Raw genomic sequence first — 18,678 nt, forward strand, 5'->3', positions numbered from 1 at the left:
CCCCAGACCTTTCAGGGAAGTTCATCTGAAAAGACTAATTTGTAGATGGTAGTATTCGCGTTCCCTTGAAAAATCTCTTAATGGCATCAGGCAATCCAACTCCTGTAGTTTTTGTGAGAACCTATGATAAAAAATTTGCCTTGCCTTACCTCACTGTTTTTTGGCTGTTTGGTTTTGTCTTGACCTTTCTGTGTTTATGGAATTTTCCTCCTTAATCCTCCTTAGATTTAGGATTAGAACTCAATCCCCACACTAGGTTCAGAAGTTTGCTGAATTAATCTGTTGCTGCTTGAATCCCTGAAGTGGGTTCTATTTTGTTATGGAATGCTTAGGAATTACTGAAACTTCAGTGGAGACTGCTAATGAGAATCTGGAAGTCCACTGATTAATTAATATATTGTAGTCTCTTTCACTTGGTTTTAGTTCTGTACCATGGCCTGGGGGGACATATCTCTTAGGTTGTCTGGCAGCAGCCTCATTATTAAGAGAAATGGGCCATAACTTCTTCAAATAAAATCTTTTCATTGATCTTAAAAGAGAAATTTTAACTTTGAGCACTTTATTTAGTTTCATAGCCATCTTTTTGTGTCATTATTGTAATGCTGGAACCCTGAAGTCTACTCTACAAGGTCACACCACGTTATGCTGTGCATCATTAGGACTTGCAGGTCAAATACAGTTGGTTCAGGAGCTACACAGCTGTGATATTCGAAAACAACAGCAAATATTGACGTTTAGGTGGATGGCCTTTGTCCCCAACAGTCACTTCAGAGTAAAAGTACCCGATGCCATTTTGATTCTGGAAGGGGCAGCTTTCAGATACCTTTCATAAAAAAGCCCAAAACAATTCCAGTGTTTAACCTACAGTCACTAGAGCTTAGGACCACAGACACTTTTAGATGTGCAGCTTACACCTAGAACTTCTTGAAATCAAGAAGAAAAAGGGCACTCAAGGCACAGTGGTTAGTTGCAAAAGGGCAATCAAAAGGTTAAAAATTATTTGTTGGTGTCTGATCTACAAAAATCACCAAAAGCTACCAGCTGGCATTTTCTAGCCATGGGAATGGCTGTAGGGATGCTAACTCTACTAGCCCCAGCACCAAGAGCTACCTTCTGTCTAATTAAATCCCCTTGTAGTTTCAGGAATGCAAAGATTCACTTTGCATTTTGTGAGACTATCTGGATTTTTTAAAAAGTATATAAATTAGTCAGTGTAATATGAATTTGCATTTTTTTTTATTATTATTTTTAGGAAAAGATCATCCAGAGAATAAAACAATTGCTGAAAAACTTTGAAAGTGGTATGTAACAGTTTTGAGTAATACTATGTAACCTTCAGCTGAAAGATTTTGACAAGATGCAATGATATGTGCAGTGTAAGAAGAATAGGGTCTGGTAGGATAGGATAGGATAGGATAGGATAGGATAGGATAGGATAGGATACGCAGAACAGGTATTCAAAAAGGTATCAGTGAGTGCCCTGAAAAAACATACTCTTCCTAGGGCTTAAATCTGTATTCACATGGGCTGGTGGAATAGCAATATGTGTTCCACATAAATACACTAACTCAAAAAACTTTGCATTTCTGAAGGGTGTGTAAATTGTTGTAGGTTATTCAGAGATTTGGGGTTATTCCATATGTCTTACCAGTTCTTTATTTTCCCCTTGCTTATTTCCCAACTAATTTTTGTTGGTGATACTTCACATTAGGAGGTCTTTGTCTTCACTGTCATTGACTTTTGGAATTGTTTGTTCACCATAGTGTAAGCTGTACCTATGGAAATGTGGCATCATTTTGGACATTCCTCCTACAATATGGAGAAATCAAATATACCAGGATATTTTTATATTGGATATTCTCACTAATACATTTAAGAAACAACGTGGAAGCCAAGCTGAAAGATCTTTAGTGGCTTGACCCAGAAGCTACTGACATAGGTGCCCCACAGCACAGTGTGTGTGCCTTTGCTGCATGAACATGGATCAGGAGTCAGAGGCATCGAGGGCTGGCTGTGACACACTCCTCTGTAAACACACTTGGTTATTGCAGGTCACTGATATAATTTGAATTTTATATTTCTATGACCTAAAAATGATCTACAGACCTGTATGATCTACCGAATCAATGGATATTTCTTTCCTTTATTACAGGAAAAATTGTATCAGTGCTTGGAAAATTATGAAAAAATATCAGTTTCCTGCACAGATCTAAGATTCATTGTTTCGACTAATGTCTGTATGAAGAAAATACACATATATGTATAATTTCTCCAGTGACTTTCAAGCTGTTTTGCTGAATTTTGCACGGAGATAGAGGACTTAGAGACACAATTTTCTAACAGGTTTGAAGTTGAAAAGTGACTAGGAAAAAAAAGGGGGGTGGGACCAGTAAGGCACAGAGTAACATGAGCACATCTCCAACTGCACTAGGCAGGTCATATGTGAAATAGGTGTTTTGGCTGTTTCAGCCAAGGGAAAAGGATTGGTTAGAGCTTAGTTTGTTAGCAAATTCAGCTATAATTCATCTGTAATAAATCAGGCTTTGCTTCTTCTACTGGTCCCAGAACTGTTTGTGGTATGTTTATTTTAGGGTTCTCTGCCTGCCATAAATCTGGGGCTTTTTTTCAAGCAGTGACAGTGATATATTGGTATGACTGTGTTGGCTCCCAGAAGTGGGATTGTGGACATGCTGAACAAACAGATTTCATGTTTCCCTTTTTTATTAAAAAAAAAGGATCACCTATCACCACATTCATCAGTGGTCAGAGTCCATGGACATGGTTTACTCTTGACTAGAAGGGCTATGGAGAAGCTTATTTTTGCTGGGTGAATTTCAATTTGTGTGCTCAAGTTTAATTATTTTTCCTGATGATCTCACTTAAACAATATCAGAATTTTCTGAACAACATGGGACTGGATTGGATCTCCTGGGGAGGCCATCAGTGTTAGCTGACTTTAAAAGTAGCCTTTTCCTTTCAAGACTTTTTCTCTATTTCAGCAGAAGTGGGAGACCAGTTTCCAAGAATAAAAATAAGGGGAAAAAAAATTTGTTTGTCCTGAAAGTATAATGTCAAAAGAGCATCTAACATTGTCAGGAACAAGGTAGGGAAGAATGGGGATGGTGTCAGAAACATAGATCAGGAATGAGAAGCTGGTACTTCCAGTGTGGGCCAGGGGATTTTTGTGTGCTAGTCTTAGTGAGAAACCAAAAAGAAGTGGCACAACACAGGATGGGGGTACCAGGGTGGGGGAGCAGGGGGAGAGCCAGAAGGTGAAGAAGCAGCACCCCGATGGGATTGTATAGCAGTGGAAACACGAGCCAGAGCAGGCTGGGAATTGGAGCAGGGCAGAGCAGGGGGAGGTGCCTGGGCAGGAAGAAGAGAAAATAAGAGACCTGGAAAGTGGTGAGAGAGGGAGTGCCTGAGACCCGAGGATGCTGAACACCCTACACCCGGAGGACCAGAGGACAAGGGCATACATTTATTTCTCTGTTGCCAGAAAACAATTGGAATGGCCACTATGCAACCCCATTTCTTGTCCCTGGCAGTAGCTGGTTTGTATAGGATAGAGACACATGGTTACTTTTTAGCCAGGGAGATTTTATACCAAGGTGGCTCTGTAGGATGCTGCTTCAATTCTACATACCCTGATACTGATTTTTGAAGACAGCCCAAATTTTGGTGTTGATAGCTGACTTTTTACACCTAACCTTTTTGTCTTCTCATAATATGTGTGTGTTAATAGAGATATATGATTAAAGGGAAAATGCCTAGAAACAAAGCCTAAGTATAAACAATGCAGCTGGAATGAGCCCCACACTAAGAGAGAGAAAAGGTTGTTGCTACCTGCTCCTCTCCTCCTTCTCTACCCACAGCCACATAAAATGTGATTTTTTCCCAAACTAGTAACAAATTCATTTGCTGGCAAGGCTAATGGAGAATGGAAACTCAAGGGCAGCTTTTTTTGTTGCACCTGCCGTGTAAATAGACCAACAGCTTAAATATTGCCAAAGTCTTTTCATCCACCATGATGACTTATTAAGTTGTGAAATGTGGGATTGGGAAAAAGGAGGAGCAGAAATGGTTATGAATACTGCTTATATTTTTGTAGTGATGCTCTCAAGTAAGGCTAGGACACTGAGGTTTTGAGCTCTACAGTGAGAAAACTTGGACTGAAACAATTTTACATCTCCTCCTCCAGATCCCTTTACATCCTTTCTTGTCTGTGATAACACACACTCTCTGATCTCCCTTCAAGCTTTACCACACAGATTGCTAAAGCCATCTTTTTTTCCCTTTTGACCGGATTATGACACTTCCAGCTTTGAAACATTATTTATGCTGTCTTCTCCTCTCCATTCTTTTCTTCTTTGTGCCATCTCCTTCAAAGACCCACAAAATTTTTATTCCTCATTTAATCCCTCTGGCATGCTTCCAAATGCCCTTAGTCCTTTGCAAGTGCTTCCCGATCTTTTCTGACAGCTTAGATGAGAGTTGGCTCATATAGTTCCAATTATTTGCAAAATTTTTCATAGTGTTTGGGGATCAGGTCTGTTTGAGCAGAGAATATGTCTTTCATTGAATAATCTCTTTTGGAAGATTTTTCTAAAGCTTCCGGTGAACCTCTTTGGTTCACAACAAGGAAAATATGGAAATGAAATGGGAATATTTGTGAGTTCTTATGCTGATTGTGGAAAGGCTGGGTAGCAGCCTGTTGGAGAGATGGAATCCTGGAGTCTTGCCTTTGCCTGGAATGTGTCCATTGAGGCTTGTTTATCATTGGCATAAAGTCTGTTTTAAACAAGCAAATGCCAAAGATATCATCCCACACTTACCTGGATCTCATGCTGACCATCTAGAGGAAAAGTTTCTTCTAATGTGAAAACAAAGCATGGTTGATAAAGATGATATTTGAGAGAAAGAATATGGTCAGATACCAGGTAACACTGGGATAGCTGTTTCTTCCAGAAACTCCTTCCTTTTAAACCATTAGGTGCACTATGGATGCAGTGGTGTTATATCTTCTAATACAACAGAGAATTAAAATTTTTTAAAAATCGAAAACAGGGAGAAAGGTTTTTTTGAACTGGCATTGAAGTTTGTCTGTGCATCACCACAGCCTTTCCTCTTTCTACTGGCCAAACATGAAATGCAGGGCTTTAAGGGCCCAGTTTCACAGGCGCACATCTGGTGAAGTAGAAGGTGTGTCCCTCAGTCCCTGAACTGCATCCCAGCGTTTTTGCTCTAAGTTACATCATACCTGATTGTTTCCCTTCAGCTTCGTGATTCTGCAGGGAAGACAAATGTTTATGGAATTACAGCAAGCTGAGCTCCCCAGGCACACTCTCAAAGTGTGCCTGCTTCTATAAAGTGGGAAAGCTTTGATTAATAGGAACAGCACTAGACTTTAAGGTGCACTTTATTTCATTGATGAACTTTGAGGTGTCTCCTGCAGTAACAGTTTTGTAAACTGTAATCGTTAACATCACTTATTCAGGATTTACAGGAATGACTAACATTGCCTATTTTTTCAGGCTGCTACAGGGATAAATAATTGATGTTGAAGAAGCAAATCAGGATCTCTTTGGGAAAAAAAATAGAAAAAAAAAGAATAGTGTGTGGGTTTTATAACCAGCAAATCATTTTTCTGAGGTGCCTGTAAAAGTACATGGTGTGATGTGACTGTTTTATAAAAGAGGGAAGGGTGATGTGTGGGCTCCATTACATAATATTATTGCAGAGCTTGAGTGGTGAAGGGGCACAATGGAAAAGGGATATCATGGAAATCAATTTGCAAAAATTAAAGTGTTTGCTCAAAACCTCCTCCATAACAGGATTAATGCCAAGGAAATTAAAAATTATGTAAGAGGAATAGTTGAAGAGATAATCCAGGATGATCCAAAGGATTTTGCAGATATCTCTTTAATGTTAACAATCTTGTCATTAAATCTAGCAATTTAATGAGCTGCAATTTTCATTGGGACAAGTACAGTTCCATGTACATGCTTAATCCGCTTTTTATTTTGACATAGATCTAAGCTTGATACACTTGTTTTAGAGTATCATGTTGTGCATTAGTACACATATATTTAGCAGTGCACTCCTGTTGAAGGCAGTGTATCTGTGATGATTAAAAAGCCCAGGATGTGGTTCATAAACCATTACTTTCAGGGATGTCTGAAACAAGTGCTTGAAATCCTGCTTCATACTCACAGTGATGTATAGCACCGGCTTGTATCTGCAGTTTCATCTGTCTCTTGGTGTTTGGTGCTGTCAGGCATTTTGACACATTCTACTTTTATTGACTGAAAAACAATGAAATAGTTTTATATAGAAATAAGAATAGAATGAGCCAGTTGTCTTCACAAGAAAAACACTTTAGGAAAGGTGCTGCGATTTCCGTGGCGATTAAATGGTGCCTCTTGAATTTGGATAAATATCCTTGTGCAGTTACATGACTGTTTGTAAGAATGCAGTGAAGACAATTTGGGTTCGTCTTCATCTCACAGGTCACACCAGGAGCAGCATGTGATGAGAGGTGACTCTTGGCTGGTTTCTTATCATGTGCTGTGTTGCTGTGAGTCTGCTGCAGTAGGAATGTGTTACAAAAGTCAATGAGTGATTGCTGCCCTTCCCTCTCCTGCCTTTTGCTCTCTTTTTACTGCTTACTGCTCCTGGAGCTTTCTTGAAGCAAGTTGAGTGCTGTCCTTAGCAACTCTCCTTGAAGTTTGTTGCTCCAATCAATCTTTTCTTCCAATTAATAATCCCAACTTTCTTTCTTAAAATATTAATTTTTGCTTCACTTGGGCTTCCCTTGCTTCAGCCAGCTCTCTTTGCAACACAGCACACGTCTCTTCCTCTGAATGTGAAGTGTGCAGATCAACTCAGTGTTTTATAATGTCCTAATTACTGTACTCACAGGTTACTGGGTTACAGCAGTACGCCAGAGGGTCAATGAACGTTTTAAGTTAAATGAGGAGATGTATCTTCATGGGACCTAATTAGAAGGTGAAGTTAATAAAGACAGAAGGGAAAAAAGCCAGTAAGAAAGTCAGATACCTTCAAAAGCTGTTGAAAGAAGTTGTCTATTGGGCGATTTTTTTGTACTAGCTGGCCTTTCCCAAGAGGTGTACTGTGAGGATCTTTGTGAGAGCCTGATGACCAGCGCTGGAGGCTCCCAAGGAGGTTCCAAGGCTTCCCTGGGGAAGTCAAGGATCTACACCTGCACATCCTTATGAGACATCCTAACAGGAGAGACCAGAGGAGCCAGAGGAACAGCAAGGAATGTGAATAGCTGCTTGCATGGTGTTGGGAGGCTAAGCAGAGGATGGGGAAGCAGTAGATGTAGTTTCCTGATGCTTTCTGCTTTAATGCTACCTGGGAACCATGTGCCAGAGGAGGAGAGTCTACTGGAGGCAGAGACAACTTCCAGGGCAAATAAACTAAGACATCTCCTGTTGAAGAGCCTGAAGACTGTTAGACCATAGACTTTTACTGATGCCATGTATAATGGGACCCCTACATTTTTATGGGGACTTTTTCTGGGATTTTGAAACATTATTCTGAAGCACTGGGAAAAAGAACTCCTCCCAGACTCAGCATTTCTGAATCATTCAATTACAATGTTGTTTTTAAGAACTGTACATGGAATGAAAATAGATGTTGTCTCTCCCACGCAGCCTTGGGCAGAAAAAATCATTATGAGTTTGGAATGGTGTTTGTTGATACCACTGAATTGTATTTGAAAGAGAAATTGCACTGCACTGATTTACTTCATTATTAGTGATTCCATACTAAGAATAGAAATCTATTATTCTTATTATTCTGTGTTCATGTTCCTCACAGGAGTTTGTGTAAGCAGGTCCCCATATCTGTGTGTAGAAACCTACTGAATTCTGTGTGAACTAAAGATTGAGATGTATTTTTTTTTACACAAATGCAATTTGCTTGAAAGGGCAAGACTCTGGATTTGACTTTCACACATAAATCTCATTTCCCACTTTATATATGTTCATTTTATCCTCAGATTCTTTCACCCTTTCATCAGCAGTGCAAAGTTAAATCCTCTCTGGACCCTAAACAGAGGTAGGATTCCTGGTCAGTATGTAAAATATACCTGCTCCTCAGTGTTTGGGTGTTTGCTAAGCACAACTATAATCTTTTATATTTATTTAATTATTTTTATAAGAACTTTACTCTTTTTTTCCCGTGGTTTTTAATGTCTGTTTGGATTTTTGATTTTTTTTTAGACAGAATGAGAATTAATAAAACTTCTGTGATTTAATTTTCATGACTTGTTGGCCCAAGAATATATTCTTTATGTGACAATAATCTCTTAGAAAATTTCTCACCTGTTTTATCTTGTGGGCCAGACATGATGAAAGGATTCTCCAGGCAGGTTCATGGCACTGTCTGTCAGGCTGGGTGAGCAAAATTATTCCTGCTTTGCCAAGTACAAGAGCCTGCTGCCTTTATGCTTTGGAAGTGTGGGCTCCTTGGTGAGTTGGGTCACCCATGGAAATAAGAGCAACACAAGTCTCTGAGAATGTCAGATGGACCTACAGCCTTAGGTGATCATAGAACCATAGAGTGTTTTGGGGTGGAGAGCACTCCAAAGGCCATGTAGTTCCAACCCTTCTGCCATGTGCAGGGACACCTTCCACTGGACCAGGTTGCTCAAAGCCACATCTAGTCTGTCCTGGAACACTGCCAGGGGTAGGACAAAACTCTGGGTGCTTGAGGATGTACAGAAAAACTTTGCAGTCCACAGGCACCAGCACTGCCATAAATTCGGACATTGCTGCTGGAAGTGGCTCATCCCAGGCGGCCCCTAAAGTGCTGCTGGCAGCAGCCCTTTGTTGACTCCTGTTGGCAAGCAAGGAGTGGAGAGAGCAGCGTGCCAGCTGAATTTCCTTGTTACTTTGGTGTGCCTCAGGGTGTTGCTTTGAAAAAGCAATTCCCTATCTGAACTAAGAAGCAGTTTTGAACTTGCAGTGAACAGAAGTCAAATTACAAAGGTCAATATTAAAAGAAAGAGTTTCGTTTATAATGTGGATGAAATATTCAGAATCATGCAGAGAAATGTTTGGGCAGTGAAATTTGCCTGATGGATCTGGAGTTATCTCAGGTGAATGACACTGCCTTAAAGTAGCTGATGGCAGGGCTGTGCAAGTAGATGGTCAGGCACTGTGGTTCTTTCTTGTGGGTTTGTGTGTTTTGGGTTTTTTGTTGTTGTTTTGTTTTGTTTTATTTTGGTTTTTTGTTTTGAAAGAGTAAGAGAGATTTCAGCAAGTATTTTATCCCCAGATCCTGTGCATGACTGAACTTCTAGTGGAACTGAAGCACTTTGGGGCCTGCTGTGAGATGACATCATCCAGCAGAACAGCAAACACAGTGGGTGGGAATGACTGTTTACAGAAAATTAAGATAAATCTAGATCTATCTGATTTGTCCTTCAGCAAGGTGTTTGAGATACCCCCATTTGTGAGAAAACATGGGGAAATGGTAAAGTGAAAATGAGGATGACTGAGGAAATTATGCCAGCCTTCCCAGGAAATGGGGATGGACTCTGTGGATGTCACATGTGTCAGTGTCCTTGAAGCAGCCTGTCATCATGGATGAAATCAATTTCTATTCAGGAGATGAAAAAACCTTCTGTAAATCTAGAAGAGGGAAGCTGATTTTTTTTTAGTATTATAAGGCATGGAAAACAATTTGGGTAAATGTTGTAAAAAAAGCAATTGCTTCTTGTGTGTGGAAGTGACCTATGGAAGCAAAGTACTCTGCTGAAGAGTAGCACTGAAAGAAACACAGAATTCCTTCATAAAACAGTTCTCTGTAGCTTTGATTAAATGTATTTTTATATTACTGAAATAGAAGTTATAAGCTGTATATACTGTGCTGTAAGCCTTGCACAGTTGAGATGTCTGTACTGTTTCCCATTTATTTGTCCTATGCTTTTGCTAGATTTTTACCAGTCTTCTGCACAGTAACACTTTTACTGCGTTGGCTTACACAGTTCACAAGGCTATATTTATCACCCATTTTCTGCTAAAGCAATCCTCATTGGGTTTTTTTCCAGTTGGAATAGCTTCACCAAAGTTCTTACTTGTATTAGGTTTGTAAAAAGATTAAGAGCTGCACTTCCTTTTATAGAGGAATAATGTGTAACAGTTTCTGTATCTTCAATGAATTTAGAAAATTCATTGAAGCACTGAATGTGACCACTGAGATGAAAAATGTGCTTTTTTTGAAGTCATTTGGTCCATTCATTTCTGTGGACCTCCAGTCCCAGCCCAAACACAGCTGCTGGTTCCTCAGAAGCTTGTCCCTTTAAGCTGTCAGTGTTCGTGTTGTCTGTACCAATATTCTTGGGGCATACATTTCCCCATACATTATTAACCCAATTTTCTTAATAAAGCAGGGCCAGTGCAATCATGGTTGTGGGCAGAGAGAGGGAAGACTGGTTAGCAAACAGTGAATGCCAACTCACACCTGCACTGAACTCATTGAAAAGTCCCATTATCTGAATACTGAATGCTTAGCCTTGATGACATGGGGGTGTCTCACTGCAGTGTCTGAATAGCTCCCAAGGCTGACTGGCTGCATGGGGGAGGGTTACTGCCACATCTTTTTCAGTAGGAAAGAAAGATTAGAAATGAGGTTGTCCTTCAGCATGAATGATTTGTCCTGAGAAAATTCATAGGCCGACTGGGAATTGAGTTTACTTCAAGGGCCACTCTGATGTTTTAGTAGAAAGACCAGAAATATTCCAATTGTCCAGTCAGAGCAATAAAATGGAGGTCGTATCAAACATGGACAACTAATATAAATCTTCCAGAGTAATTCTAGGCAAAATGTCTTAATTCTGTTCCAGAAGTCTTTTCTGAATTGCAGAGAAGTTATCTGTCAGTAAGTCAAATGGCCTTAACAATGTGTGGGCTGATGGTCTGAAATCAAAATCAATTCCACTGGTTAATTATCGGTTAATCACTTACAGTTCTTTAAAAAATGCACTAATGAAGTTGCTCTGATTAGAAATATAAGGATATTACATTGCTGGGATTTCCAAAGTGCCAGAACTTTCCATCTCCTTAGTCGTACAAGGAGCACCTTTCAATTCCCTTGCTAAGGTTACTCAAGACACTTCACTGAAATCTGCCCTCTATTTCAAGCTAGAAGCAAATTAGTGTCATATTATGTGCTTTCTCTGAGCTTAGCTGATGGATAATATTTTAAAATATTATTTTGAAGAAACTCTAATTGTCACAACAAATCTTTTTTTGGTAAACAGAATCTTCACATTTCTTTTAGTGCTTTATTTTCAGGCAATGCAGGCTATTGAAATGCATGAGAGGAAATTAAATGGCTGTGATTTAGTAAAATGTTCACTTAACAAACCAGTGGTTTTGCTTATTAGCATTTTCTAGCAATTAAAATGTTTCTGGGTTTCAATTAAGGCAGTATATGCTTGTTCCATACACCTGGATTTTCTTAAGTGTAATGTCTCTTGTTCTCCCCTTTGAGATAAATTCAATACATGGGTAATTCCATATTTCTTTCTTTTTTCTTTTATTTTGGCATCACTTCTCTAAGCTCCAGCCAAAAGGAAAGCATTGCTATGCTACAACATGCAAGATTAGGACATTCCTTAGAAAGCCTAGTTTTGCAGGTGTAGGACAAGGAGAGAGGAAATAAATTATATAAGAGAAAATTAAGAGGAAAAAGAAAAAAAATATTTTCTTTTCTTTGGAAATTATATGTTTCTGTATTGCTTTTTGTTTGCGCAAGAAAATTAAATCAGCATGACAAATTCTGAAGACAGTAAAATTATGTGAATTCGGAAAATTTCGTCTTTACACCTGCAATGAAAATGGTCACATGGATCCCTTTGTCAGCCTCATTTCCCTGGAGCCTCTGCCTGTGCTCAGGCCACGGCTGTGAATCACAGCTCTCCAGATTGTGACCCACATGCTGTGTCTGCAGAGGTGTTTGGTCCTGAGCAAACAGGACCCATGGGAGTCTCAAGGGACTGCTGTTCCCACAAATTGAGTCAAAGCTTTACTAGCAGATTGGTTAATGTCATCTGCTCTGAGTCTGTATGCTGGATTTTTTCCTGGTGGCAAAACAAAACAGGAAAATAATAATTATTGAGCAACCTTCAGATTTTGCTATGAATAAGTATAATTGCAAAAACCAATTGGCTTCAGTTCTCACTACCAGAGCAAAAGCGAGGCTGAAACACAGAATTAAGTGACTTGGCCACAATCATATCAAAGCCAAGAGGGCAAACACTGAACTCACATAACTTGAAGGTCTTGACTGCACGAACCCTCAGCTGGGTCTAAATCTTGGAGTTCATCTGATGCCACCTCTAGCAAGATGCATGGAAAATGATTTTGTAATTGTACAGTTCCTACTTTGTCTTGAGAAAATAAAAAAAACCCCAACAAACAGAAACCTGAATAAAAGAGGAAAACACTTTTTTCTTTCCTCTTCCTTTTCCTTTAATTTTCCATTTGCTTTGTTCATTTCAGATGCAGGAAACCTATGGAGTATTTACATTCTATTTATTAGCAAGAGTTATCCCCCATCTCCACTAATACATTTAGTGAAGGCAAGTCTGCATCATTTCTGCCAAGGGACTTTATATTAGACAGAGGATAATGTTAAACTTTATAGATGTCAGTGATCATTTCCAGTGGGAATTTACTACATTGGCTTGATTTTGTGTTTCTGAGACTCTCATTACAGCTGCGCCAGGCTGTATATGGCAGTTTTGGAAAAGGAGAAGGCTCAGTGGGGATTTCAGTGTTCCCAGCTTAATGGTTTTTGTTAACAAAAAATAAAAGCAAAGACAGCAATCAGGGATGAGTTTGGAGAGCTGCAAGGAGTCTAACAAGGAATACCCACAGTGGGGACGATTTGAGCTGGCTCGTTTCCCCCTCTGGAAGTCCTGCTGCTGCCTGTGCTGCCTGGGAGCGCAGGTGTGGATGGCAGTGGCGCAGAGCTGGAGGGAGGCAGGGGAGGAGGAGGAGAGGAAAGCACTGCCAGCAGGGTCTGCACAAGGGTTAGGACCACCAGCTAAGGATAAAATACATCTTAAAATACATCTTAAAAGAGATGTAAGTAAATCTTGCACCTTAATTATGGATGTCTTGTAAAGGAGTTCTCCTAAAGGAAATATTCAGGTTGCCAAGTTTAGACAGAGGGACAGATGGGCACTTTTTGGAGGCCAGTGGAGAGAAATCCTGACTGCCTATATTTTAGGAACCTGAGTCAAATTCCTGGTTCCCCAGATATATGTATAACACTCTCCTCTTTAAACTACTGAATGGAAATCAGGCACTGCTGAAGGAGGCAGAGGTAATAAATTCTCCTCTCTGTAAGGAACTGCCTGGTACAAGTACTAACTGAGGACAAGGCACTCCTAGGCCCATTCCCAGGATTATAGCTCCTCTTGTTTGCAACCCACAACGATTCTTTGGTGTAAAACATACAGCCAGTTTAAGGGCCAGATGCAGATTTCCATCTCTCAGGAATGTGTCCTATTAAAGTCTTAACCATCCAGGTGAACAAATCTATGAAATAAATATGACTGAACAGAGAGGTTTCTTTAACCACCTTTGTTATCCACAGGCTTCAGGAGTTTTAAGTATATTCTGGAATGAACCACTAAACATAAATTTTGTGCATTCCTAACATTTAAATTGTCTTTGTGATAACCATGGTGACCGTTACAGCTAAGAAAAACTCAAGCGGGGAAAATACACACTTGTTTTAAATTAACAAATGGAAACTAGAATGGGAAAATGTGGTTAAAAGAGCCTAAAGAAGCTAACTGCCACTGCTCATGATCACTTTGGTGTTTAATGCAATCTTCATTCTTTCTTGACTTATTTATTACTATATAATTCTGTGCATTCAAGCTAATTTTCTGCTAGTATGTGAGAATAGAGGAGTAATTTTTGTATTCTTCTTTCTTTAACTGAAAAAATCCAGATACATTTTAATAAAGAGGCTCCAATTTCTGATCTGATTTGTGTGCAAGAGCCCAGACTCTCAAGGCTACAGAATGAGATATGTATAGTTCCACATGGCTTTCAAGGGGTGAGGGGGCAGACAGATGCCTGCATATCCTTCAGGAGGTAGTCCTAGCACAGAGAAAGTTCAAGTGGTTGTAAGGAGATTTATGCTTTAATGGAGTATGTTTTAAAGGTATCTAGAGACCTGCCAGTGTAGGTACACATTGATGAGTGTATATCAAAACAGCCAAGCAGGCTAAGTACCTAACTTTTGTAATTTGTATGGAAGTTAGGTGCCTACCATATGGAGCCAAGTTAATAAATCTCCCTAGCTGCTACCTGTGCCTTGAGCTCTCCAACATGCCTGTGTACTTAGTTTCAGCCTTACACATTTGTACCACCTATGAAAACAACGTTTGATCATGACTGCAAACTCTAGCCATGCTGTAGAGTATTTACCATGGAAATGACCAATAAAATTAGGGGCATTGTCACTGAAGTGAAAATATTTTGTATAGCTCTAGATGTAAGCTACCATTTCAGATTATTTTGGCAGCAATGACTCACTAGAAATCTGTGCCAGTGACTATGGAGTGGTGAGGGATAAGCCCGGTTGTTCTGGCAAGACCTCACAAGTACTGTTCTGCAAGAAGGAGCTTTTCTCCCCAGCAAGTCTTTTGACCACAACTGGCTGGAAGGAAATCAGAGCCAGTGCTTGGAAGAGAGACTACAATTTGTGCATCTCCGAGTCCCCCAAGAGAGGCACTGGCAAAGGCTGGATGGTGGGCGAAAAGAGAGAAGCAGAAGAGCTGAATTTAAATACTTTACCAGCAGGCTATTGTCTTTTAAATATTCATGGTTTTCTTTCATTAAAATTTTCCAACTTCTAATTAGAATTGGATGGGCAAGTTCTGTAAGAATGATTTTGGCATAAAAGCTGTTTCTCCATCAGCATGTTACCACATGGGAGTTGCATAAGTCTCCATTCTCTCATGTGATGTGGTCTCACCAGGCTCAACAATAAGATCATTTGGCCTCTGAATAAGGCAGGGTACCATGAAGGAGAAAGACAGTTTGGGGCTGAATTGACATTTAACTAGTATCTGAGGAATATTCAATAAACCAGAAATAATTTATTCTTTAACATTCTCTGAAATATCTGGAAATTCTTTGTCACCACAAAACCTTTCAACACTCTTGGATTTTTTTTTTTCAGTATTTCTGTTCAGCAGCAACCAAAGAAACTCTTTTCAGTACAGTGTTAAAGACAGATTTGAATAACCCCTGGGATTGTGATTCTAATATTTTATAGACTCCTGAATCACTGAAGAAGACCCCTTCCTTACCCAGACTTACTGAAAGGATCCCCTGTGCTCTGAGCCCTTCTGGGCTCTCTGCGAAGGGAGAGCCCAGAGCAAGGGGCTCAGTGGCCCCAGCTGGGAACATGTCAGTGCAGGCTCAACAATAGCACTGCTTTCTTTGCTTTCTCTGGAAATGAAACCTAGGAATTTTGTTCCTGAATATCTGCATGAGGAAAGTGCTGTTACCTCTTGTTTGGTTGATGAATCTCATAAAACATAAGGCCACAAGAAGTGTGCCACAAATCCAGACACTGGAGTGAGAATACAGGCCGGGTGAAGAACCAACCTTTCATTTTTTACGTAGAACTTCAGCTTTTCAAAAAAATATTTGGCTGGAACTATTCTAAATAAACTTATTATCATAATTTAACTGGAAAGTCTAATTGCACATTCAGGATAATTGCATTCACAGCAGAGCAATTGTATAAACACTTTAAATATTTTTTTCAGGTAATGAAGAGACTAAAAAAAAATCACAAATTATTTTTATAAATTACAAGCATAAAATAAGATAAATATGTATAATACATTTCCTAGAAATTGTTTTGTGCTACCCAGCACTATATCTTCCTTTCCATTTATCAGTGATGGTGAAAGTTACTGAATGGAAACTCTTGCAAAAGAGTTTAGCTGGAAATGAGATTAAGGCAAAGTCACCAAATCGAAATTCAAATTTTATATGTTTCTTTGCAGCACAATTACATTTCAGTAATTTTGTTTAGCATGGTTTTAATATATTGCTCATTTGAGGCCTGCTGAATAATTTCATGGGAAGAACTGTGTTGTTACTGGAAGAAATTTCTTGTCATTGCAAACAGCAGGAAAACACAGTTATTAAAAACTGATAAAATATTGGTATTTTTACTGCAAAATAACTAGTAGCTATTATTGGCATTGCTTAGAATTCATTTAATTTACTTTGTTTTCAATTAGGGTTGTGCATACAGAGAAGTTTGCTTAGGGTTTTGCTGCTAGCTGAACAGAAGCAGAGTGAGAGATACAGCACTTCAATGCAGTATTTGTAGGAAAAAAACCACACATCCCAGCTGGAGCTAATAAAACTGCCTGTGGCTAAGTCTGCTTAGTATTTGCCAGTAGCTCTATTTTCATTGCTTTATCACTACACAGAACTGCTCAAGCTGAAATTTGCTACGCTTGCCTCTGCCTTAGGTGGGATTTTTTTAAATATTTCAACCATAATTCCTCAGCTCTTCCCAAGAACAAATTTAGGAAGAATAAGTAACACGTAAGTGGTTTCTGCTTCTCTTGGGCAGTGTGCTAAAGACTAGCAGAGGGCTAAAATTCAGGGTGTGTTGCCTGTTTCATTACCCTCTGCCAGGAGAGCTCCTGGTAACAGGTCTGTGTCTCTGGGGGCCACATAAGGATCTAAGGGGTCTGGTGAGGATAGAGGTGCACCTCGGCAGGACCAAGCAGACAGAGGGTGGGGACCCACGTGCCACTGGAAATTCAGATTTAGTTGGGTAGAAGGGGCTGGCAGGAGAAGAGGAGGGAGGCCAGGGAGACCTTCCCTTCCTCCCCCATATACAATGACAGAGCAGTGGGGATCTCCGTCTGCCATGTGTTGGGGGAAGCCACCAGTGTGGCTTCCTGACCAAGGTGCCACATGGTGGCACTGGGTTCCCATGACCACTCAGGAGTGCTGTTAGAAGCAGAAAATTGCTTTAACAAGTCAACCAGAACAAACAGTGTGGGTATCCCCAACACAGCGATTTCAGCTGCTGCATAAATACAACCCAAGCCTGCAGTGCCCCAGGCAGGCACTGGTTTCCTGGGGCTGGTGCCACAGCTCTTCACACCAGGATACCCATTGCTTGGAGTGAGTCACTGGCCCTGGAAATCATTGCTATTCAGACTTGTTCGTTGGCATCCTTCTTGAAAGCTGCTGCTGAAATTCCTGACAAGACTCCCCTCAGAAGCAAGAAGTTGTTTTTGCCTGACCTCTGCTCCTGGCACAGACCCTGCCTGGATGACACAGAGGCTGAAGGTCAGAGCATCCTGGCCTCTGTCCCTGCCCGTGGACTATTCCTTGAATGAGGATGCATGATGGTGGAGGCACTGTTAGTCCTTCTCTGACATTTTAACATAGCTAGGTGGGACAAGGTCTGGTTAGTGGTCAGTCTCTGGAAAAACATCCTCAGGTCCGGTTTCTCTAACCATCTTAAAACAAGCGTGTTCCTCTGTGCCTTGGCTCTTTCTTAGTGCAGTGCTAAGGCAAAGCAAGGTAGTGAAGTGCTCAGGGAGGATCCAGAGAAAGTTCTTCTGCTGCTTATTGCTACTGCAGATGAAAGTAAGAGTTTTTTGTCTGTCTCTCAAGAAGCTGAGGGCTCCTACTTTTTTGACAGATGGATAATGGAAGATGCTGCAGAAAGTCAACTCTGACATGGTTAGGGATATGACATGATGGCACAGTTAGCTTGTTAAGCCCACTGCCTTTCAGAATAAATTTGTCAAGGTTGTATTTGCACTGGAGTTGTTTATACCTTGCCAGGATGAAGAAAAAACCCCCATGAATTCAGTCTAATAACAAATAGTTGTGTAAATCACTGGCAAGGCATGATGTGTTTCTCCTGTGTGTTGGAGAGGATGAAAGTTTGGTAAGAAAGTTTCACAGATATGTAGGCTTGGCAGAAAGATCTCTGAATGTAGAAACTAAGGATGAAATAGAAATGAAAGCAAGTTTTGATATAGAATAAAAGATGTTTTGCTGAAACACTGACCACTGAATAACTGAGAAGGTAAAGGTTGGAAGGAAATTTTTATGATTAGGACAAAGGTATGTGACTACAAACAAAGACATGTTTTTCACCAAGTAAATAAGTCTCAAGAAGAGCATAAGTAAATAGAAAACATGTTTTTACCAAAAAGATATCGGAGGCAAACAAGAAATGTTGATGTAGCAAGAAGAAGAAGAGAGGTCTGAGAATTTTCCATTGTAAGCTTAAATTGTAACTTACTTACTCTTGTGATTGGATAATAATGACTATAAGATGGTGATGGTAGTAGTTATGATAGGCTATAGGCAAATGTAAAAGTATTGTGTATGGTGCTTATTGGTTGTTATGTATTAAGATACTCTGCAAAGAAAGGTATGTAATGCTTTGTAACTTGAACAGAAAGTGGCTTCAGGTATGCCTACAGCTGGAGCTGGCAGCTGCAGAGCTGGGTCTGGGTAACCACTCCCTGAAATGCTGTAACTTCACCTATGCAATACACAGCTTTCAAGAGAGCCACCTGAAGTCCAGACATCCTTCGTGAACCTTTCTCCTATACCT

General features: G+C 40.0%; 1 long non-coding RNA gene across 23 annotated transcripts in view; it reads left to right on the plus strand.

Moving 5' to 3' along the window:
• The window catches only part of LOC108445249, a 290,571-nt gene that overhangs the window by 196,721 nt on the left and 75,172 nt on the right, over positions 1 to 18,678 (plus strand). Inside the window, exon 15 of one of the 23 annotated variants that reach the window (XR_001860045.1) lies at positions 6,922 to 7,104. The exons of the other annotated variants lie outside the window; for them this stretch is intronic. This is a non-coding gene — a long non-coding RNA (uncharacterized LOC108445249). Of the gene's footprint in view, positions 1 to 6,921; positions 7,105 to 18,678 lie in introns of those variants that run through there. 23 annotated transcript variants of the gene reach the window in all.

The sequence above is a fragment of the Corvus brachyrhynchos genome, unplaced genomic scaffold, assembly GCF_000691975.1.
Source record: "Corvus brachyrhynchos isolate BGI_N302 unplaced genomic scaffold, ASM69197v1 scaffold11, whole genome shotgun sequence".
Classification (NCBI taxonomy): domain Eukaryota; kingdom Metazoa; phylum Chordata; class Aves; order Passeriformes; family Corvidae; genus Corvus; species Corvus brachyrhynchos.